Genomic DNA, 25,357 nt, shown 5'->3' with positions numbered 1-25,357 from the left:
TTAATAGTGTTTACTAGGCCTACATGAAGCTCTGGGTTCAGTCGCAACCACTGCAGAAAACAGTGTCACAGACCAGTATTCCAGCATTCAGGGGTAAAGGCAAGAAACTCAAAAGGTTATCCTTAGGTCAAGGCCAATTTAGTCTTGTTTCCAAAGAAAAATGGTATATTCAGTATCTAGTAAGTGTATTCTATACAGAATATGTGAACATTTCAACAGAAAGGTAATCCAATGGGTAAAGGGGGCTGTAGAGGCTCAGCAGTTAAAACCTCTTATTCATACAGAGGATTTGAGTTCAGTTTTCAGCACCCAACTGGTGGCTCTAAATCATCTATAGTTCTAGGAGTTCTGACACCTTCTGGCCTCAGCAGGCATTGGGCACACATAACAGATAAATAGATGTATGTATACATGTAAGCAAACACATAAAAATGAATAATGGGTGAAGGGCCTAAATAGATATTCAGCCCCACAGCTTTGTGATTGTCAGGTATATGCAAGGTTAAACTCGTAGGCATGCCTATCAGTTACTGTCAAAGAACCAGAAAATAAACATATTAGCCTTCACAGTTTGACTTATCCACCATTTCTGGGAATGTAAAAGGCAACAACTGTGCAAACAGTATGGGCAGTTTCAAGAAAGGGGTTCCAGCAATTTATGTATCTGAAAGAGTTGAAAGTGGGGTGTCAAAGAGATAACTGAACACCTGCAAGCTGACCAAGACATGGGGAACAGGCTGGTGAGCAGGATTCGTCCATGTTCTTCAGTTCCTTCCTTCAAGCTCCTGCCAGGGATGCCCCTAGAATGGCCATTTTCAACCTGTGGGGCTCAACCCCTTTGGGCTGTTGGTTTATTATTTTACTATGTTCTTATATCTACCACCTTAATTCATTCCAACCCCCCAACACAAGGTAGGAGAGGAAGGAGCTTAGAGTGGAAAGGGGACATTGACCTGTGGGATACTTCCTTCAGATTTAGGGTCGGCAAGTTCCTAGAGACCAACCCAGTCTTCATTGTTAGAATATCCAGCAGTCCAGCAAACCATCAATTGCAAACACAGTGAACCAGCAGCAACAAAGGGGACAGCAACCACATAGGCCTGCTCAGGGTTCTCCCCTGCTCTGGGGACCCTCTCCAGAGTCCCCAGAATTAAACTATATGTTACTGGCAAAAATCACGTCCTGCTAGAGCAAGAGACAAATCATAGTTAACTGCTGTGGCCAAGCTGAAGCAGCCTACAACCCACCCCTGGGATTAAACATGTTTATATAACATAATTGCGTTTTTAAAGAAACCAATATTTTCACTACATTTGGGAGGGTCACCTTTCACAGGGGTTACCTAAGACTATCAGAGAAAACAGATACTTACGATTCATAAGAGTAGCAAAACTCCAGTTATGAAGCAGTAACAAAAATACTTTTATTGTTAGGGTCATCACAACATGAGGAATTGTATTACAGGATTGCAGCACTAGGAAGGTTGAGAACCACTGCCCTAGATGACAGACAGACTGTTACCTGCAATGATAGCTGAAATAAACACCTTCCTCAAGTTGCCTTTGGTCAGGGTTTAAGCAAATTCCGACAAGGAGGTGCTTCTCCCCATTGGATGTTCTAGCCTAGCACTCACAGTTATCTCTCTGCTTCCTGACTGCAGATACACTGGCTCAGCCTCTTCATGCTCCTGCTATCACACCCTCTCTTCCACGGTGGATTGATGAGATTCCCTCAAATCTGAACCAGAATAAACCTTTCTTCAGGTTATTTTTGTGAGGTATTTGGTGCCTGCCCATGAGAAGTGTAGTTAATACAGTGGCTGATCACCCTGCCTTAGATCTTTTTCGTTTGCATAGACTCTGGGGCTTGATCCTACTTTATGACCTCGTTTAACTTTGAAAGTCTTGTCTGCAAAGACCATGGAGCATGCATCTCAGCCGCTGTGACCCTTTAATACAATTCCTCCTTTTAGCAGAAAGTTTTTTTGTTGCTACTTCATGACTATTTTGCTACTGTTATGAGTCATAATGTAAATACTGATAAACAGGATAGCTGGTATGTGACTCCCTAATGGGTTGTGACCCACAGGTTGAGAACCCCTGCCCTGAAGCGTATATTTTCACCTTTTTTTTAAATTATTTTTTATTTTAAGTATATGAGTCATTTTATCTACATATATTTACACATGTGTTTAGCACATACATACTGTGCCTGAAATGGTCAGAATAGGGCATCAGATCACCTGGAAATGAAGTTACAGACAGTTGGGAACCTCCGTGTGGGTTCATATGGACTGAATCCTGGTCCTCTGGAAGAGCAGCCAGTACCTGTTGAGTCATCCCTCCAGCCCATTTTCACCTTACTTACCACACAGTTGGGACAATTTAGATGAACGTGTGTGTGTGTGTGTGTGTGTGTGTGTGTGTGTGTGTGTGTGTCGGTAAATTGCTGGAAACTTAATAAAGTTTAAAAGGCAGTATTTTATAAATTAGCATTTACATTCTTTTCTACTTTTATACAAGACCCATATTTTTTTCAATAAACAAATAGTGATAATTTATTAGCTGGTCAATGAAAATGAATGTTGCCTAGAAAGGAAAGGGAAAAACAACTTGCATTTCACTAAGGTTGTTCTTGCCAACAGCTAATTCTGAGTCAATGGTAGCTTAAATTAACTTATCACAAACTTTGGTTCATTTTGGTTTTAGTTCTTTAGTTTTATGTAGTTTCATGTAGTGTGTATGAATGTGCCTGCAGTGCATGTGATGTGCACTCTCACATGGAGGTCAGAGAACTTGCAGGAGTTGGTTTTTCCTTCTGCTGTGTGAGTCCAGGTGCTCGAGCTCAGATAATTAGGTTTGGTAACGAGGACCATCGGCATCACCATCAAGCATCCGGCTGCCCCAAGTTACTTACTGCCTTTCATACTGTGAATCATTAGAAATTAGAACTGGGAAAAAGTCTTATGATTATTAGTCACTTCTGCTTGCTTCTTAGTATTGTGTCAATTGTATTTATATGTATGTGTTTTAATAGAACTAACTAGTTCTATTAAACCCCTTCCCCTGGGTGATGGTGATCTTTAATAACACCATGCTGCTGTGTGTGGTGGAGTGCATGTTCTGGAAATTTTATGCTTGTGAGAAAAAAGGTTCCTTTCTTCTGCTATTAGGAAATGTTATAACGTTAATGATAGAAACTGATGTGCCCGGTACATGTAAATAAAATTTGAAATACAATGGCCGGCTTATACTAGCTGCATTTCAGATGCTTACTGTCCACGTATAGTGTTACATAGTACAGGCAAAGAAGAGTTCATCTCTGTAGGAGGCCTTGCTGCTGGGACTCCAGCAAGTCACTTCCACTGTCATCTCCAGTGTATGTAGATAAGTGCAGGAGAGTGCGTGGACTGCATTAATTAGGATAAAATACTTAAGAATAGTACATAGCACATGATATTATTAATGAAACTCCCATTATATTTCCTCAGAACTATGGGCTCAAAAATGCAGCGTGAAAAGCACCAATTTGTAAAACATTAGATTATAGCTGGGCGTGGCGGCGCAAACCTTTGATCCCAGCACTTGGGAGACTGAGGCAGGCGGATTTCTGAGTTCGAGACCAGCCTCGTCTACAAAGTGAGTTCTAGGACAGCCAGGGCTACAGAGAAACCCAGTCTTGAAAAACCAAAAAAAAAAAAAAAAAAAAAAAACAACTCACAAGACATTAGATTATATGAACTTGGAATTTGTTCACAGTAACTTTAAAGAGCTTTGGAAAATTTTATTATAAATTCTTTGTTTTCTTCTAGCGAGTTGAAGAATTTCTCAGCAAAGATATCAGTTATTTTGTTTCAAATAAAAAGGAAGCAAAGTATGCACAGACATTGGGTCGCCTTTCTCCTGTACCAAGTCCAGAATCTGCATATACTGCAGAAACCACCTCTCCTCATCCCAGCCATGATGGAAGTTCCTTTAAGTCTCAAGACAGAGTAAGTGTGTCCTACATGCTTTGAGCCTAGGGCAAAGTGGATCTCATGGTTTTCTCTTTGTTTTAAGACAAATAAATCCCTCTCAGACTGGTTTGAACTCCCTCAGAATTCTTATTCTTTCTGCCTTAGTGTCTCCCAGGTCCTGGAGTTACAGATGTTTGTCTGACACCTGACTCTGGGCTTCCAATAGCAGGGTTACAGTGCATAGAGTGAGTGGTTATAAAGCCAAAGATCTGTGGCTTTCTCACCTAATGTTTCTGTCTTTTTAAAAGGTGATTAAGTTTTCCTTAATAATATAGAAGTCAAGTTGTACCCTGATTCCTAAAGCACGCACTTGCACTTGAGACAGGTAGCTTTTGTTTTCTAGAATAATTTACAACTAAAGTTAATAGCCAGCCATTCTTTTGAAGAAAAGAAAAACTTGTAAATCTTTCAAAGTAGATAAACTGACCATCTACAGCATACTGACTGTGCACAACATATAAGTTAGGCATATTTTTACATATCCAGAAGTTGATGGGAAAAAAAATTATATTTTGTGACAAGTAGAAAATGTTTGTGTAAATATTGTATGATTATTAGTTTTTTGACAAAGATGATGTGGTCTACAAGGCCTACAGTGATATGCTGTTTGTCCCCTCCCATAAAAATAAGTTATGATCCGTGTTTAAAAATTTTCTGACAGTACATTTCTATCACGTTGGAAGACAAAATGAAGGGCAAACTGATGTAAATACTTAGAAAAGAGAGTTAGAGATAAAATGCTTACTGTATCTAAATTGTTATACTACGATATAATTAAATGAGCATTTGAAGCATAGCCACATGAAAAGCAGTTTGAATGCAGAGAGAGCAGAAAGTAGGAGTTGCAAAGGCGGTCCTGTGAGAAAGGGAGGAGAGTGGGTCAGGTTGTGCAGTAGTGCTGTTTGGTAAAAATGTAATACACTACCAACAAGCTCTTGATGTGTTCATGGCCTTTCAACTGCTTTTCATGCTGTCTTACTTTAAAAGGGAAATAATTTATAAAAATTGTGTATTAATGTTTTTCTTAAATCTTTTTTTAATACAAAGCTGAGCCAGGCCTGTTAGCCCAACTCCTTAGGAATGTGAGGCAACCTAATGAAGGAGCTAGAGAAAGTACCCAAGGAGCTGAAGGGGTCTGCAACCCTATAGGAGGATGTCTTAGTTAGGGTTTTACTGCTGTGAACAGACACCATGACCAAGGCAAGTCTTATATAAAAAAAACAACATTTAATTGGGGCTGGCTTACAGGTTCAGAGGTTCAGTCCATTATCATCAAGGTGGGAGCAAGGCAGGCACGGCGCAGGAGGAGCTGAGAGTTCTATGTCTTCATCCAAAGGCTGCTAGTGGAAGACTGACTTCCAGGCAACTAGGGTAGGGTCTTATACCCACACCCATAGTACACACCCATTCCAACCAGGCCACACCTATTACAACAAGGCCACACCTTCAGATGGTGCCACTCCCTGGTCCAAGGATATATAAACCATCACATTCCACTCCCTGGTCCCCATAGACTTGTTAAAAAAACATGAGTCTATGGGGGCCATACTTAAACATAGCATAATGCAAAATGCATGTAGTCCAACTTTCAAAGTCCTCATAGTCTATAGCAGTCGCAACAATGTTAAAAGTCCAAAGTTCAAGGACTCTTCTGAGATTCATTCAACTTAATTAACTGTAATCCCCAAAACAAGGCAGGAAACCAGCTGGGCAAACTCCAAACTCTGCATCTCCATGGCTGATATCAAAGCAGTCTTCAGATCTCCACTCATTTTTCATCTATGTTGACTGCAACAAACTGCTTTCTCCTGGGCTGATTCCACTCCTTGTGAGCAGCTTTCCTCAGCATGTATGCCATGGCTCTGGCATCTTTAACATCTTTGAGTCTCCAAGGCAATTTCAATGTTACAGCTTCTTGTTTCAGTGTCTAGGATTCCACTTGATCTTTTGGACTCCTCCTCAGGGCTGGCATCACTTCTCCATCTCTGTCCTCTGTAGCACTCTATGCTCAGGTTGATCCACTCCACTACAGCTGCTGTTCTTGGTGATCATCCCATGGTACTGACATCTCCAATACACTGGGGTGTTCCACTCCAACTAGGCTTCACCAATAGCCTCTCATAGGCTCTCTTCAGGGTGCCAAGCCTCAAATCCTTTGCATGACCCCTTCAGTCCTGGGCCATCAATTACAGCTGAGGCTTCATCTTCTCCAATGGCCTTCCCTGGCCTCTCACAGTGCTAAGCCTCAGCTTCTCTCCATGATCCCTTCATTCCTTCACAAGCAGTACCACCTGAGTGACTCTTACACATTACCAAGTCCAGCTGCAGAATGAGGTACAACCTTGGGTATCTCTGGAACACAGCTTCTTTGTGCTCCCAGAAAACAATTTCCAGAAAATTTCACCTCAATGATGCTGGTCTCTTCTTAATCACCGCTAATTCCTTAGCTCCAGCTAACCAGCATCAATTTTCCCAGTAGTTCCTCCCATTCTTAAATCTAGAGCCAGAGCCACATGGCTGAAGCTGCCAAGTTCTGCTGCTTACAGGAACTAGAACATGATCCCCTTGTACAATAGTAAATCCTTCACTGCCTAAGCTTGGTTATTCTGGTTCTTGCTCTATAGATTGAGCTTGAATGCAGAGATCAGCATGCTTGTCTCATGTGATTAAAGGTGTGTACCACCATACCTGGATCTAATTTAGCTGGGTAGGATCTTTCCCCAAAGTCCCACTCCCTTAATCTTTATCTCCTAGAACACAAGATTTTGCTCCATTTCACTTCCTGGTACTCCTTTAATACTCAAACCATATATTTTATATTTTTCCTTTCTAAGCTTGCAATGCTTGTTCAAACTTCTCTTCATAAGACTTAACCAGAGAACAAAGTCTCTGCTGGGCTTTTTTGAAACTTCTTTTGTCAATGCAATTAATCCAAGTCTCTTCACCTTAGCCTCAGGCAAACTTTTCAGACAAGGGCAAAAAGTAGCCACATTCTTCACCAAAATACCACAAAACCAGTCTTTATGCCACATTCTGAAATTCTTCTCCTTTGAAATCTCTTGGGCCAGGTCAACACAGTTCAAATCAATCCCAGCAACAAAGTCTTCTATATTCCTACTAGGATGACCCATTAAGCCCCATTTAAAGCATTCCACTGCTTTCCAAATCCAAAGTCCCAAAATCCACATTCTTTCAAATAAAAGCATGGTCAGGCCTATCACAGCAATACCCCACTCCCGGTACCAACTTCTGTCTTAGTTAGGGTTTTACTGCTGTGAACAGACACCATGACCAAGGCAAGTCTTATATAAAAAAAACAACATTTAATTGGGGCTGGCTTACAGGTTCAGAGGTTCAGTCCATTATCATCAAGGTGGGAGCAAGGCAGGCACGGCGCAGGAGGAGCTGAGAGTTCTATGTCTTCATCCAAAGGCTGCTAGTGGAAGACTGACTTCCAGGCAACTAGGGTAGGGTCTTATACCCACACCCATAGTACACACCCATTCCAACCAGGCCACACCTATTCCAACAAGGCCACACCTTCAGATGGTGCCACTCCCTGGTCCAAGGATATACAAACCATCACAGAGGATCAACAATATGAACTAACCAGTACCCCCAGAGCTGTGTCTCTAGCTGCATATGTAGCAGAGGATGGCCTAGTCGGCCATCGGTGGGAGGAGAGGCCCTTGGTCTTGCAAAGATCATATGCCCCAGTACAGGGGAACGACAGGACCAGGAAGCAGGATTGGGTGGATTGGGGAGCAGGGCCAGGTGGAGGGTATAGAGGACTTTTGGGATAGCATTTGAAATGTAAATGAAGGAAATATCTAATAAAAAAATTTCAAGTTCATTAAAAAAAAGCAGTGTGAGGCAAGAGTATCATAAGTTGAAGGGCAGCTGGGGCAACTCAGTGAGAGCAGATGTAACGTTAAGGCTTTCGAAGGATTGGGGATGTAGCTCAGTTGTAGAATGCTTGCCAAAATACACCACCCAAAAGGAAAAAGAATAAAATCTCAAATTAACCTGAAAAGTGTAGATTTTTTCTTGTTTTCTGAGACAGATTCTCATGTAATTCAGGCTGGCCTTAAGTTTGCTACATAGCTTGACTTTAAAATGTCAGTGGGTGCTAGCTATTTTCATTTACATAGAATTGATCCTCTAGCATCTCATTCAGTTTCTTTCTTCGTGTGCCTGTGCGTGTGCGTGTGTGTTTGGTATGTTTGTAGATGTTTTCTGCACTGGAAAAAAAGAGGGAAAAAATTTTAGTCTGTCTTCCAGGAGAATAATGAAGCCACTTTTGACCATAAATTTTCTGTGTTCATAGCCATTGAGACTATATGAACAAAATTTTCTACTTTTAAGGGGTTCTCTTTTCTAACCTTTTCTCTGATGAAGTACTATAATTGTTTGGTTTTTTTGTTGTTGTTGTCTTACAGGTATGTTTGAGCCGAGGAAAATTATTAGCTGAAAAAGCTGTCAAGGATCATGTAAGTAGGAATTTGAAATTCACAGAGTGTGGGCATCAATTGGGACAGTGGGCTGGTGTCTAGCACATGAGGTCCTTAACTCTTCATAAGCCAGGCATAGCAGCATGCACCTGTCATAACAGCTCTGAGGTGGTAGGGACCAGAAGTTCAAGGACATCCTCAGTTACATAAGGAGTTCAAAGCCAGCCAGAGCTAGAAACCCTGTGATGCGGGTACAGGGAAGAAAGAAAAACATGCAGTGCATATTTTGCTTCTTTATTGTCTTGTTTTCTGAGACAGATTCTCATGTAATTCTGGCTGGACTCAATTTGCTATATAGCTTGACTTCCGAGTGCTGGCATTATAGATATATACTACCATATATAATATAGGTACAGCTGTATTTTATTCAAAATTGAACTGTGGGCTGGCTAGATGACTCAGTGGGTAAAGCTGCTTGCTGCCAAAACTACTGACCTTAGTTTGATACCAAGGACCTAAATGATGGAAGAAAAGAACTGACTCTTGAAAATTGTCTTCTGATCTCCAAGCGTGCACTGTGGTATGTGTGTACCGACACACATACACACAGACAAGCATACAAGTAGAATAAGTGAATGTAATAAGAAATACTCAACTTGGGGCCGGTAGTAAAGTTGGCAAAATGCCTGTCATGAAAGCAGTCGAACTTAAATTTGGATGTCTAAAAGCCACATAAAAAGTAAAAGGCCCAGGCATAGCAAGAGGTGCCTCTGATCTTAGCATTGACATTTTTGGAGAGGGATAGGGTGGGACACTTGGGTCCCTGAAGCTAATTGGCCAGTCAACCTAGCTGAATCAGTGACTTCCTGTTTCAGCAAGTGACCTACCTTCTCTAAAACAATTGAAAGTGGAGTATGATTAAAGAAAGACATTTGGCATTGACCGGAGGCCTCTGCATCACACAGGCATGGACACACCACATACGAAATTTGTAACTGAAAGTTGAAGATATTCTGGAGATAACTCTTTCATTTCTAGTGGAAAAAAGCTCAAGTTATAGCTTGTCTCATTCTATCAGAAATACAAGCTACTTTTTCCCGGAGGAACATCCCCATCTTGTGGACATCCTAAACATTACTGAAAACTCGAAGGTTACCTTAAGATATACATTTAATTGTTAGGGTATACATTAATTCTTAGGTCAGGCAGAGTGGGCATACCTTTATTCCCAGCACTTGAGAGGCAGGTGGATTTCTGGCTTCCAGGCCAGCCAGGGCTACTAAGTGAGACTTTGTCTCAAACAAAACATAGGAATATATTAATTGGAAACGATTTAAGAATGCCAAAATACAAAACAAGGTCCTCATTTCTATTGTAATTCATTAGGGACATTTATGCATAATCTCTTCAATGGCGTTAAGATTTAAATAAAATTTAAGGCTTAAAAAGTTTTAAAAGTAATTCTTAGACAAACTTGGTTTTGGTTTTGTTTCACAGGATTTCATTCCTGCTAATAGTATATTATGAAATGCCTTATCATGGGGAGTAAAGATTCTTCATATTTATGGTAAGATGACCTTTTGATAGCATTTGTAGTACGTGCCTGTCTGTCCTTTAGTTACATAATAAGAATTTTGGTAGTAGGGGGTATCTCCCATGGTAAACTTTAACATACAGTTACTGCCACTTAACATCGCAGTTTAACTCCAAAGGTAAAATTGCTAACCTTCAGTTCTCATTTCAATAAAGACATTCGATACTACATTGAACAGAAGAAGAAAGCACTGAGTGCACTCAAGAAATCCAGTGCAGTATGTGGCTCTTTTTTAAAACTCTTCTTAAAAGTGGTACTTTGTTTTTTGGTTTTTTGTTTGTTTGTGTGTTTGGTTTATTTTGTTTTGTTTTGTTTTTTGTTTTGTTTTTCGAGTGTTTTTGTTTTTAATATAAGTAATTCCGCAATAAGTAAAAAACATACTTTGAGACTCTTATGGATTTCTGAATTGTGTGTCATTTGACTTGAAGCTTATATTCATAAATTAAAAATTGTTTCTGGGGTAATGGCATAGGTTTTTTTTCATCCTTTTTTGTTGCTGCTGTATTTTAAGAGATACTGTTTATTCTATAGAAAAACATAAGAAAATGCAGAGATGTTTGCTGTGGTTGTCCTATTATTCTCTTGTCGCCGAGTGTACAGTCTCTTCTGGCTTCATCTTTGAGTCACTCTTTGTCTCTTACACCCCTGCCTAACTACTATTCAGTCCGTACACTCCCATCTTCTCACTGTTTTGCAGATCTCTACTATATTTCTAACTCACTTTTAACTGACAAGGTATGAAACTGAGAAGCAGTTTGCAGATCCTTTTGATACCTTTTAAAGCCAGCTGTGTTGGATGGTTTTCCTGCTGTTGTCCATTCCTTCCTTGAGCTCTATTATTCATCTCTGCTTCTCCCTGTTTTCTCTTAGTCCTCAGACCATTTTTTGGTGGTTTGCTTTTACTACATACAATCCTTAAACGACTTAGATACAAAGAAAAGAAAGGTCTGTACTCTGGTACATAAAAAGAGATGGAGACAAAGTAGTTTGGAAATTTGGTGATTTTATGTAGTAAAATAAGCAGCTTATACTTTCCACAGCTTTAGTAACACCAGGGCTTTGTATCTGAGGTTGTGTTCATTTAGGTTTTCCTGTTTTGTTTTCCCCTCTTCCAGTTGGAAGTGGTCATTGCTCATTATCTTTGAAAGAACTAGCTCCTCACTTTGTATTTGCATTCTGGTATTGACTCCACCCAGTAAATTTTGTTTTATGAGTGCCATACTCCTTTTCAGTTCTACAGTCTTTTGTGTACCAGGTAATTTTGGCTACACACAAGAAATTGCCAATGTTGTGTAGATTCCTTATCTATTATAATAGTTAGACAATACTGATTTTGTTTTTGCTGTTACTGTTTTTCTGTTTTTGTCTTTGTTTTTATAAGATTTATTTATTTATTTATTTATTTATTTATTTATTTATTTATTTATTTATTTATAAGTACACTGAAGCTGTCTTCAGACACACCAGAAGAGGGTATTGAAAGAGGAAAATTACTGAACTCTCCAACTCAGAGCCCTCCTACCCCTCCCATCTGGAGATTGTTCCCGGAACCCTCCTGAACTTCTCACCCCAGAGTACATTCTGAACTCTCACACCAGAGTCAGACCCCCTCTCAAATGAAAACTGTTCCGGGGACATTTCTGAGATAAGGGTCTCCTGGAACGAACCCAGTCCAACCCCTCCCAACTAAGGACTGTGCCAGGGACATTTTTGAGATAAGGGTGTGAGTAAAAACCACAGTTCCAATGAATCAAGTACATGACCAAAGTGTGGGACGCGGTTGCAAAAGCACTTTGGAAAAACCCTTGGCTGAATCACTTAGTGACGTAAAACCTGTATTTTTCCCTGCCCTGCTCCCCCCTTACCTCCTACCTATAAAAGCCTGTGAAAAGTTTGGGCTAATTGCCGAATCTCCTCTGCACCTTGCAGGCTGCATGAGGTCCGACCCCAGATATCTGGTATATGTGCTTTCTGTTTGCTTTCTTGTCGTTGCTATATTAAATCTTGCTCTCTATACATCTTAAGTACCGGTCTCAGTGTCTTCTTGGGTGCGCGGCTGACCCGAGGCTTGAGTAAGTGCCTCCCTTTGGGAGTTTTGGAGTCTTTCATTTGGTGCGTTGGCCGGGAATCAGCGCGTTTACCCAGAAGTCCTGGACCCGCTCAGAAGTAAGATTTACTGTTCTGCTTTGGTCTAGTGTCTGTGTTCTGTTTACTGTGGGCCTGGGAGAGGCCATCTGAATCTGTATCTGGTGCGATCGCTGTTTTGGGTTTGCGTGACGCTCTGTGCTCAGTACGAGCACCAGAGACCGTGCTCCGGGACTGTGGGCCTGGGAGAGGCCATCTGACTGGAGACCAAGCAGGTCTCAATAGAGAGCACGGGGTGAGTAGAGACAGACGTGTCTGGTGCTCACCGTCCGATCGCCCTGGGGGACGCCCCAGAAAGACAAGGGGAGGACTAAGGACGCTTAGTGGACCCCTCTGTGCGAGATCGTGGGTTCGAGTCCCACCTCGTGCTTCTGGTTGCGAGATCGTGGGTTCGAGTCCCACCTCGTGCTTCTGGTTGCGAGATCGTGGGTTCGAGTCCCACCTCGTGCTTCTGGTTGCGAGATCGTGGGTTCGAGTCCCACCTCGTGCTTCTGGTTGCGAGATCGTGGGTTCGAGTCCCACCTCGTGCTTCAGGGTGCGAGATCGTGGGTTCGAGTCCCACCTCGTGCTTCAGGTTGCGAGATCGTGGGTTCGAGTCCCACCTCGTGCTTTGGTTTTTTTCTTTTTATCTCAGTCTCGTGTCTGCTTTTGTCGTGTCTGCTTTTGTCGTGTCTGCTTTTGTCGTGTCTGCTATTATTCTAGAAATGGGACAGTCTGCCTCCTCTCCCCTGTCTCTAACCCTGAAGCATTGGGGAGAGGTGAGAGACAGGGCTCACAACCAATCGGTGGAAGTTAAAAAGGGGCCTTGGCAGACCTTCTGCACCTCCGAGTGGCCGACATTTGGAGTAGGCTGGCCACCAGAGGGTGCTTTTGACTTGTCACTAATCGCCGCCGTCAGGCAGATTGTTTTTCAGGAAGAAGGGGGTCACCCTGATCAGATCCCCTACATCGTGACTTGGCAGAATCTTGTTCAGTTTCCACCTCCGTGGGTCAAGCCTTGGATTTCAAATTCTTCGAAACTGACGGTCGCGGTTGCCCAGTCCGACGCAGCCGAAAAATCCAGTCCCTCAGCACCCCCCAAGATTTATCCAGAGGTTGACGACCTCCTCTGGATGGATTCCCAACCTCCCCCTTACCCTCCTCCCCAGCAGCCGCCTGCGGCTGCCCCGCCGCAGGGACCAATAGTGAGAGGAGTTCAGGGACCGGCGGGGGGAACTAGGAGCCGCCGAGGCCGGAGTCCCGGGGAGGAGGGGGGACCGGACTCAACAGTCGCCTTGCCACTTAGAGCACATGTGGGGGGGCCAGCGCCAGGACCTAATGATCTCATTCCTTTGCAATATTGGCCTTTTTCCTCTGCTGATTTATACAATTGGAAAACTAACCACTCTCCTTTCTCAGAAAACCCCTCTGGGCTTATTGGGCTCCTTGAATCACTTATGTTCTCCCATCAACCCACTTGGGATGATTGTCAGCAACTTTTGCAGGTCCTCTTCACCACGGAGGAGAGAGAAAGAATTCTGCTGGAAGCCAGGAAGAATGTCCTGGGACAAGATGGGACCCCCACTAATCTCCCCAATCTCATAGATGAATCCTTCCCCTTGACTCGTCCTAATTGGGACTACAACACTGCGGAAGGTAGGGAGCGTCTCACGGTCTACCGCCGGACTCTGGTGGCGGGGCTCAAAGGGGCCGCAAGGCGACCTACTAATTTGGCCAAGGTAAGAGAGGTCCTTCAGGGTCCAGTGGAGCCGCCCTCTGTTTTCTTAGAGCGACTAATGGAGGCTTACAGGAGATATACACCGTTTGATCCCTCTTCAGAGGGTCAAAAAGCAGCTGTGGCTATGGCTTTCATTGGTCAGTCTGCCCCTGATATTAAGAAAAGGCTGCAGAGACTAGAGGGGCTCCAAGATTATACTTTGCAGGATTTAGTAAAGGAAGCTGAAAAAGTATATCATAAGAGAGAGACAGAAGAAGAAAAGCAAGAGAGAGAAAAGAAAGAGATGGAAGAGAGAGAGAATCGGCGTGATCGCCGCCAAGAGAGAAATTTAACCAGAATTTTGGCCACAGTAGTAGGTGCAAAAAAGGCAGAAAGAGGACAGTCAGGGTACCTGGGCAACAAGGCAAGAAGACTTCCACGGGAACAGAAACTCCAATTTGAAAGAGACCAGTGTGCATGTTGTAGAGAGAAAGGACATTGGGCCAGAGATTGCCCCAAAAGGAAGCCAAAAGAACCCAAGGTGTTGACTATGGAAGAAGACTAGGGAAGTCGGGGCTCAGATCCCCTCCCTGAGCCTAGGGTAACACTTTCTGTGGAGGGGACTCCTGTTAATTTTTTAATAGACACAGGAGCAGAACACTCAGTCTTGACTAAACCGTTGGGACAATTAGGAAGCAAAAAGACTATGGTAATAGGAGCTACTGGCAGTAAATTTTACCCCTGGACTACTAAGAGAGTTTTGGAAGTAGGAAAAAATCAAGTAACCCACTCTTTTCTTGTGATTCCTGAATGCCCTGCGCCCCTTTTGGGACGAGACTTGTTGACCAAACTTAAAGCTCAAGTCCAGTTCACCTCAAAGGGACCAGAAATCACCTGGGGAGAGACTCCTATAGCATGTTTGGTTTTAAATTTAGAAGAAGAGTATCGCCTCCATGAGCAGGGTCCTAAACAGTTACCAGACCCTGAATGGCTGTCCGCTTTTTCTGAAGTATGGGCTGAGCAGGCAGGAATGGGATTAGCTAAACAAGTGCCTCCGGTCGTGGTAGAGTTAAAAGCCGATGCCTCCCCCGTCTCGATCAAGCAGTACCCTATGAGTAAGGAAGCTAAAGAAGGCATTCGGCCGCATATTCAGAGACTGATAGAGCAAGGAATTTTGGTGCCTTGCCAATCTCCTTGGAACACTCCTCTCCTGCCAGTGCGGAAGCCTGGGACTAATGATTATCGACCAGTGCAAGATTTAAGAGAGGTTAACAAGAGAGTGCAGGACATTCACCCTACTGTTCCAAATCCTTACAACTTATTAAGTTCCCTCCCACCAGAGCGGACCTGGTACACTGTTCTGGACTTAAAAGATGCCTTTTTCTGCCTCCAATTACACCCTAATAGCCAGCCACTGTTCGCCTTTGAGTGGAGGGACCCAGAAGGAGGATATACAGGCCAGCTGACATGGACCAGGTTACCCCAAGGATTCAAGAACTCTCCTACTCTTTTTGATGAAGCACTCCACCGTGACCTTGCATCTTTTAGGGCGCAGAATCCTCAGATTTCTCTCTTACAGTATGTAGATGACTTGCTAATTGCAGCCTCAACACAGGAACTGTGCCTTGAAGGAACCAAGAGGCTCCTGAATGAACTGGGCGAGTTGGGATATCGGGTATCAGCTAAGAAAGCCCAGCTATGTCGTACTGAGGTGACCTACCTAGGGTACACCCTCCGGGAAGGAAAGTGGTGGCTCACTGAGGCCAGAAAACAAACTGTGATGCTGATCCCAACCCCTACCACCCCGCGCCAAGTACGTGAGTTTCTGGGGACAGCGGGCTTCTGCAGACTCTGGATACCAGGGTTCGCAACACTGGCAGCCCCTCTATATCCACTTACTAAAGAAAAAGTCCCATTCACTTGGACTGAGGAACACCAAAAAGCCTTTGACAGCATAAAGGCAGCCTTGCTTGCAGCCCCCGCCCTGGCTTTGCCAGATCTGACTAAGCCTTTCACCCTATATGTTGATGAGCGGGCTGGAATAGCTCGTGGGGTTTTGACTCAGACTCTGGGGCCCTGGAAGCGGCCAGTGGCCTATTTATCTAAAAAGCTCGACCCAGTTGCCAGCGGCTGGCCTTCTTGCCTGAAGGCCATTGCTGCAGTGGCTCTGCTTGTTAAAGACGCTGACAAACTCACTCTGGGTCAGCATGTGACTGTGATCGCCCCCCATGCTCTGGAGAGTATTGTACGTCAGCCCCCTGATCGGTGGATGACTAATGCTCGGATGACCCATTACCAGAGTTTGTTGCTAAATGATCGAGTAACTTTTGCTCCACCTGCCATCCTCAATCCTGCTACCCTCCTCCCCTTGGCGGATGACTCCACTCCTGTACATCAATGTGCTGATATCCTGGCTGAGGAAACTGGAACGAGGAGAGATCTAACTGATCAACCTTGGCCAGGTGTGCCTGCCTGGTACACGGATGGCAGCAGCTTTGTGGTGGAGGGAAAAAGGAAAGCAGGAGCGGCGGTAGTAGATGGAAAACAGGTAATCTGGGCGAGTAGTCTTCCAGAAGGAACTTCGGCTCAGAAGGCTGAGCTTATGGCACTAACCCAAGCCCTACGGTTGGCTGAAGGTAAGGCGATTAACATTTACACTGACAGCCGTTATGCTTTCGCTACAGCCCATATCCATGGGGCCATCTATCAACAAAGGGGGCTACTTACCTCGGCAGGAAAAGACATTAAAAACAAAGAAGAGATTCTAGCCCTCTTAGAGGCTATACATATGCCAAAGAAAGTGGCCATTATCCATTGTCCAGGACATCAAAAAGGTCAGGATCCTGTGGCTCAAGGAAACCAGATGGCTGATGTAGCAGCAAAGCAAGCAGCTCAGGGGGTGATGGCTTTGGCAGGAAAAAGTGGGCCTTCGTCAGGACCCTCACCAGTGACTCATCCTAATTGCAATTGTATATTCTGTCAGAGGCAAGCTGCTCTAGAAACAGCAGTCTTGGTGGAGGGAGGACCTCGCCAAGAGGCACGCCAGGACAAAAAAGAAGAGTATGATATCAGGGAGCTCATCTGGACTGCGGACCAGCTTCCCCATTTCTCCCAAGCACGTATCAAGCTACCTGCCAGAGAGGGAAGAGAATTTGTCCAGAAACTGCATCAATTCACCCATTTAGGGGTTGACAAGCTCCTGAAACTTATTAAAAACTCCAGATATCAGATCCAAGAATTAAATAAGGTGGTGCAGCAGGTAGTAGAGTCCTGTCGAGCTTGTGCACTCACTAATGCTGCCCGGCCTTATAAAGAACAAGGAAAAAGACAACGGGGGAATCGCCCAGGAGTTTACTGGGAAGTAGATTTTACTGAAATTAAACCAGGAATGTATGGTAACAAGTACCTGCTGGTATTTGTAGACACTTTTTCAGGGTGGGTAGAGGCCTTTCCCACCAAGTCTGAAACTGCCAAGGTAGTGACTAAAAAGATCCTTGAAGAAATCCTACCCCGGTTTGGGATCCCTAAGGTAATTGGCTCAGACAACGGGCCCGCATTTGTTGCCCAGGTAAGTCAGGGACTGGCCACACAATTGGGGACTGATTGGAAATTACACTGTGCTTATAGACCCCAAAGCTCAGGACAGGTAGAAAGAATGAATAGAACTCTAAAAGAGACCCTAACTAAATTAGCTATTGAGACCGGCGGTAAGGACTGGGTGACCCTCCTTCCCTTTGCGCTCCTTAGGGTCCGAAACACACCTGGACGTTTCGGTCTTACTCCTTATGAAATTCTACATGGGGGACCGCCCCCCTTAATTGAGTCTGGCGGGACATTGGATCCCTGTGTTGACTCTTCCTCACCCTCTGCTCTGCTTACCCATTTAAAGGCCTTGGAGGTTGTCAGAACACAGATCTGGGACCAGATCAAGGAAGCTTATGTACCGGGGACTACAACAGTGCCCCACGGGTTCCAGGTTGGAGATTCGGTCCTCGTCAGACGACATCGAGCCGGCACTCTTGAACCTCGGTGGAAAGGACCATACCTGGTACTGTTAACAACCCCCACAGCAGTAAAGGTAGACGGAATCGCCGCCTGGATCCATGCCTCCCATGTCAAGAAGGCTCCTGGCCAGGAAAGAGACAACCATGAAGACAACTGGACGGTGGCAACTACTGACAACCCTCTTAAACTTCGCTTGTGTCGCGGGCGTCACCCTAAGCCTAGGGAACCACAACCCTCATGCCCCAGTCCAGCAGTCTTGGGAAGTGCTTAATGAAAAGGGAAACATTGTGTGGGCAATCACTGCAAACCTTCCCCTGTGGACTTGGTGGCCTGATCTTACACCTGACATCTGTAGACTAGCAGCAGGATCTCCCAATTGGGACCTCCCCGACCATACTGATCTTAGTAACCCACCCCCTGAACAGCGGTGTGTTCCAGGTGGAATAGGGAACACGTATGGGTGTTCAGGGCAATTCTACCGAGCCAATCTTAGAGCTGCACAGTTTTATGTTTGCCCTGGTCAGGGTCAAAACAAAGAGCTTCAACAAAAATGCGGGGGGGCATCAGATTATTTTTGTGGTAAATGGACATGTGAAACAACAGGGGAAGCCTACTGGAAGCCTTCCTCTGCCTGGGACCTAATCACGGTTAAGCGAGGTAGTGGTCATGATAAGCTATATCAAGGAGAAAGAGATCCCCATAAATATCCAAACTATGGCGACCTCCATCCAGATGAGGCCGCCATAGGAGCTTATGGGTGTACTACTGAAAACAGCCCCCCAGGACCATGCAAAGGTAAATACTGCAACCCCCTACTTATAAAATTCACTGAAAAAGGAAAACAAAATCGTTTAAGTTGGCTTAAAGGAAATAAGTGGGGTTGGCGTGTATCCAGTCCACCGAGAGACCCTGGGTTCATTTTTACGATCAGGCTGACAATAAAAGAGTTGGGGGTAACTCCCATAGGGCCCAATAAAGTCCTTACAGAACAGGGTCCCCCAATAGCACCAGCTCCCCCACAAGTCCCGGCTGTACCAGCTCCACCAACTCCATCGCCCCCAGACACAGAAAGCCGTCTGGTCAGTCTGATCCAAGGAGCTTTCTTGGTGTTGAATAGGACTAATCCTAATATGACTCAATCATGTTGGTTATGCTATACCTCTAGGCCCCCTTATTATGAAGGCATTGCTCAGACCAGGACTTATAATACTACTTCAGATCATTCTCAATGTCTTTGGGGGGAAAACAGAAAGCTGACTCTGGAAGCAGTATCAGGAAGTGGACTCTGTTTAGGTCAGGCGCCTCAGGACAAACGGCACCTTTGTAATCAGACCCAGAACATCCAGCCTAGCAAAAGTGGTCAGTATCTGGTGCCCCCCATAGACACAGTATGGGCTTGCAATACTGGTCTCACAACTTGTGTATCTATATCTGGTTTTAATAGCTCCAAAGATTTCTGCATTTTAGTCCAGCTTATTCCTAGACTCCTGTATTATGATGATAGCTCCTTTTTAGATAAGTTTGATCATCGGGTCCGCTGGAGAAGAGAGCCCATTACCTTAACTCTGGCAGTACTTTTAGGATTGGGAGTAGCAGCAGGAGTAGGTACAGGGACCGCTGCCTTGATTCAGACCCCCCAATATTATGAAGAATTACGTACAGCTATGGATATTGATCTTAGAACTATAGAACAGTCTATAACTAAATTAGAAGAATCTTTAACTTCCTTGTCTGAAGTAGTGCTGCAAAATAGGAGGGGATTAGACTTATTATTCCTTAAAGAAGGAGGGCTCTGTGCTGCCCTGAAAGAAGAGTGTTGTTTTTATGTTGACCATTCAGGAGTAATCAAAGATTCTATGGCCAAACTTAGAGAACGCCTAGATATACGTAAAAGAGAAAGAGAAAGCCAACAAGGATGGTTCAAAAGCTGGTTTAATAAGTCCCCCTGGCTCACCACACTCCTTTCCACCATAGCAGGGCCTTTAATTACACTTATGCTTTTGCTCACTTTTGGCCCCTGCATTCTTAATAAGTTAGTGGCTTTTGTTAGAGAGAGAATAAATGCAGTACAGGTTATGGTATTAAGGCAACAACATCGGGTCCTCCAGGAGGCCAAGACCCAGCTCTAAGATTAGAGCTATTCACAAAAAGAGAAGTGGGGAATGAAAGAGGAAAATTACTGAACTCTCCAACTCAGAGCCCTCCTACCCCTCCCATCTGGAGATTGTTCCCGGAACCCTCCTGAACTTCTCACCCCAGAGTACATTCTGAACTCTCACACCAGAGTCAGACCCCCTCTCAAATGAAAACTGTTCCGGGGACATTTCTGAGATAAGGGTCTCCTGGAACGAACCCAGTCCAACCCCTCCCAACTAAGGACTGTGCCAGGGACATTTTTGAGATAAGGGTGTGAGTAAAAACCACAGTTCCAATGAATCAAGTACATGACCAAAGTGTGGGACGCGGTTGCAAAAGCACTTTGGAAAAACCCTTGGCTGAATCACTTAGTGACGTAAAACCTGTATTTTTCCCTGCCCTGCTCCCCCCTTACCTCCTACCTATAAAAGCTTGTGAAAAGTTTGGGCTAATTGCCGAATCTCCTCTGCACCTTGCAGGCTGCATGAGGTCCGACCCCAGATATCTGGTATATGTGCTTTCTGTTTGCTTTCTTGTCGTTGCTATATTAAATCTTGCTCTCTATACATCTTAAGTACCGGTCTCAGTGTCTTCTTGGGTGCGCGGCTGACCCGAGGCTTGAGTAAGTGCCTCCCTTTGGGAGTTTTGGAGTCTTTCAGTATCAGATCTCATTACAGATGGTTGTTAGTCACCATGTGGTTGCTGGGATTTGAACTTGGGATCTGTTTTAGTTTTTGAGACAGGGTCTCGCCAAGGTAGCTCTAGGTGTCCTGGAACTCACTATGTAGACCAGGCTAGCCTCAAACTCTTAGAGATCTACTTGCTTCTGCCTCCTAAGTGCTGAGATTAAAAGAATGCACCACTGTACCTGGCATTACTGTTTTGTTAACAGATCTAGCCGTCCAGTTTTTATTCAAACTGTAAATTCTGTCTTAATTTCATAGATACCTGCAGTTTTTTAAGACTTGCATGCAGTATTGGGGTTGTCTTGTACACATACTATGTGGATTTGTCTGAGATTTAGACAGTGATATAAGTCTCAGTTGCACTTCGCTTTGGATTTATTCATAGCATGAGCAGTGTTGAGTTCACACAAGAAATTGCCAATGTCCTATCTACTACAATAGTAGCACATACAGTTGGCCCACGTGTAGATTTATACAGGGAATTACGGATGCCCATCTCCAGCTTGCTCCTTAAATCCTCTGCTCAGGGATCTCTTTCCGAGCTACCCTAGTACATAAGTGGGGATGTCACATACAACCTACACTACTGCCCAGACTGCACACACAGGACAACTGGAAGGAAAGGAAAACCACTGGAGCCTCTTTTGTTATTTCCCTAGTAAAACAGATGAGGTGAGGTTAATGTTTGAGCCATTCACCCTGACAGCTTCATACCAAAGGTCCTAAGTGTGCCATGCTCGACACTAAGGTCTGCTTCCTCTTTAAAACTTTCCTATACCTATCTAGTTCTTACTGAGTGCCATCCAGAGTTTCGTTATGATCGGTGACTTGATTCCCCCGAAGGAATGCAGTTCACATAGGTCTTCACTGTTAACTGTACCTTGTCCTTGCTAACCAATGTTGAAGGCTCAATGATCAGTGCCACTGCCACTACTCTCCAACAAAGAATGTAAAGTTAGGACTGAATTCTGTAGAGATGATCAGTATCTTTCATTCTTGAGCGCCATTCAGTTTTTTGATTGAATTGATTTTAAGAAGCAAGATTTTCACCCTGTACAGTAGCCACTCTGATAAACTATTTTTCTTGTACATTTTTTTTCTCTTGAAGATGACTGTGCAGTTTTTTTCTGTATTTTTAAACCCAGTATTTTCACTGTATTTGTTTTCCTTTTTAAAGGGGAAAAAAGCTGGTCCTGGAATACAAAAGACAAGAAGTAAGTATTCCTGATACATTGTTTAGTTTTCTTTTAGAGAGCAGAAAAAGATTAAGTCTGAAGTGTACAGCTTGGGCTCTTGGCCACAGGTACATGGTGTCCTAGATTTTAACTCCAAGATGCCCAGATATTTATATACTTAGAAAGATTTGCTGAGGTAAAGTAACTAGTTATTTCCATGATTTATTCAAGGATTTCTTAGTAATTTTTAGAACATGGACCTCAGCTACAGTCTGAAGACACTTAAGCTACCCTTCCCCATGTTAATAATTTTGTAAAGATGTCTTCTTCTCTGTGTGGGAGGGGTTAGGTGTACATTAGTGCAGATGCTCCAACAAGCTAGAAGAGGACGTTGAGTCCCTTGGAGCTGAAGTTACATCAGTTGTTAGACCTGACATAGGTGCTAGGAACTGACCTTGATCTTCTATAATATCATTCTGTGATCTCCATTTCTGAGCTCTAGCTCCATCCCCAAAATTAATATTTTCAAAAACATTTTTTAAAACTCATTATAAGCTGGACGTGGTGGCGCACGCCTTTAATCCCAGCACTCGGGAGGCAGAGGCAGGCGGATTTCTGAGTTCGAGGCCAGCCTGGTCTACAGAGTGAGTTCCAGGACAGCCAGGACTATACAGAGAAACCCTGTCTTGAAAAAACCAAAAAAAAAAAAAAAAACAAAAAAAACCTCATTATAGTCCCAGAAGAAACAATTCTTCAAGTCCATTTACTGGGCGGGATGAACATGAGGAATGCTTTGGGATAGCTTTACAGTGTGAACATATCTGTGCCATTCAGCTCAAGAATCTTGGATGGTTGGTATGAATGCAATCCAGTATACAATCCGGACGCTGCAGAGGTCAAGGTGCCTGGGCCTTAGTAGAGGGATTCTGTCTTACAAAATCCAAAACACATCCTTGGCGTGACAGATACAGGGGAATGATAGTGGAAGATATTTTACCTGAGGCCTACACCTTTCAACTCTCTTGAGTTTTAAAGGATTTCTAGATGGTTTACCCACAATAGTCTTTACTGATTTGCACCTGTCTAATGGTATTTTCTCTTCATAAGCAGGGAGACTCAAGAAGCCTTTTTTAAAGGTTGAAGATGTGAACCCTTAGTGTCAGAATCCAGTGTGTTGGAAACTGTGTTAGAACTATAGAGAAAACCTCATGAGACTTATTTTCCTGACTGTGATGTGCAGAGAGCAGTAATTCCCTTGTGTTCAGGGACTGAATTTAGTTTCATTCTATTGTAGATTTGAATTCAGAGTATCTGCTTTAGACTTATCATAAAATTATCTCATTTTTTTAGTATTTTAAATAATCACTCTGGCTGCATTCAATATCATGAGTTTGAACAATTACTAAAAATTCACCCCTGTAATTGTGAGAGAAATTATAGATAGTACTTGGAAATGTTTTGAAAAGAATGGAATTCAGACATGCTTCAACATGGTGGAGCTTTCAGGACTTCATCCAAAATGAAGTATGAAGGAAAATACTGCATTATTCAATGTACATAAAGCATTCAGAATATTCAGATTGGGTCACTGCTGGTTGCAAAGACCTGTAGGGAAATAGAGGGTCCTAGGGTTTTTACTTTTGCAAGGTAAGCACCATGAGATGCGGTAGTGCTTTCACAAGTTAATGTTTAATGTGACTGCACTGTCCAGTTTCAAATGGTATCTAGAGCAGTGCTCAACCTGAGGGGGACAACTTCTAGGGGACTGGACAACTCTTTCACAGAGGTTCCTAAGACCACTAGAAAACACTAGTTACAATACGATCCATAACAGTTGAAAAATTACAGTTATGAAGTCTCAACAAAAGTAATTTTTTGGCTGGAGATCACCACAGCTGAACTGTATTAAAGGGTTCCAGCATGAGGAAGGTTGAGACCCACTGCTCTAGAAGCTGGGATAGTAATTCCAAAACTTAATGATTAATGTGACTAAACTCTACGGTTTTAATTAGTTTCGATGGTAGGTGTTTTCGGGAGGATCTGGGAGGAGGTGAGAAAGTGGGAAGTAATCAGAATATTGTATGAAATATTAGTTTCAATTTTTAGGTGTTAAAAGAATAGGCCTACAGATTGGTTCTTTGAAAGGAAGGTTACCCCTACCAAGTCTTTCTTGTTTATTTCAGATTTGAGGTGATTTACAGAACTTAAAGATAAGGCTTTGAAACCTGTCTTTCATCCTAGAGAAGCTCACATGTATTTGTCTTTATTCATTTAGGTGCTACAGGCCATTTTACCTTCAGCTCCCCAGTATGCCGGGTATAAGCTACTTTCTTCAGAAGCCCTGCAGTCTGTTTGATATAGAGAAGTCATCCAGCGTCCAGAAACAAGCTCAGCCCAAGCTCAGGTTGGTGGGAAAATTGATTCTTAGAAAGAATGCTATTTAATTTAGACTTTCACTATGATTGTTTTTTTTTTTTCCTTCATAAGCATTTGGGGTAGGGTATTTTGTGCCATGGTGGTAGTATGTGTGCTTGTTTTCCCTGTAAATATTTTAATGCTTCTATGCTACATTTAGTGTGAATAAAAGTACATTATTTGGACATTTTAGGTGTGAGTGGGGTTCAGATACTAAAACCCGTTTCTCTTGACCATTTGAAATGTTCTTCAGAATATTTATTACATTTTGTTTTACATTTCTTGAAATTCAGTTAAAAGTATTTGCTGTTTAAAAAGTGACAGATTGTGCATATGTTAGTTTAAGGCAATATGTTTTAAAATTATTCATTAGCAGTTAATTTTGTTACCATGTATTTCTATCACTAGAATTAATACGGATGGCGATAAATGTGGAACCCCAGTTCAACTCCAGTTGAAGGAAAAGAGAAAAAAAGGATATTGTGAATGTTGCTTCCAGAAATACGAAGATCTCGAAACTGTAAATGTGATTTTCCATTTGGGATTGGTGTTTCTAAACATCTAAATACTGTTTTTATTTTTAAGTCCCATTTTACTATGCCAAGTATAGTTTGCAACATGATAGTCACAAATATATTCTAGAGTAGAAACATCTCTGGTTTGTTTTATGGTGGGGATAGAACACAGCTCTGCACTTTCTAGGCATGTACATCAGCACTCCTGCATCTTGAATCTGAAACACTTGAAATTGTAAGAATCCAAGGAGGGAAATCGACATTGAGAAAATAATTTTTATTCATTTAATAAATATTTGAGTGCTTAGTATATAACTACAATATAAAAATATAACAAAATATAACTGATTAGATCAGTGCAAGGAGAAACAAAACAGGAATGGAGGTTTGCTATCATGTGTTTAGACTTGGCAAAGAAATACTTGACTGATGTTTAAGTAGAACTACAGAAAAGTTAGGTAACCAGGCATCTTGATACCAACCGAAATCGGCAAGGGTAGATAGACCCAGAGTAGAGGATGATG

At 43.1% G+C, this 25,357-nt stretch overlaps 1 pseudogene across 1 annotated transcript in view; it reads left to right on the top strand.

Moving 5' to 3' along the window:
• Positions 1-25,357, top strand: part of LOC147004892 (protein DBF4 homolog A-like) — a 203,279-nt pseudogene that overhangs the window by 165,810 nt on the left and 12,112 nt on the right. The window contains exons 4-5 of the transcript XR_015046885.1: positions 24,179-24,307; positions 24,727-24,838. The product of XR_015046885.1 is annotated as a protein DBF4 homolog A-like (transcript). The remainder of the gene's footprint in view (positions 1-24,178; positions 24,308-24,726; positions 24,839-25,357) is intronic.

This window comes from Mus caroli, unplaced genomic scaffold (genome assembly GCF_978045245.1).
Source record: "Mus caroli unplaced genomic scaffold, Mus_caroli_1 scaffold_4, whole genome shotgun sequence".
Classification (NCBI taxonomy): Eukaryota; Metazoa; Chordata; class Mammalia; order Rodentia; family Muridae; genus Mus; species Mus caroli.
This window is presented reverse-complemented; position numbering and strand designations above follow the sequence as displayed.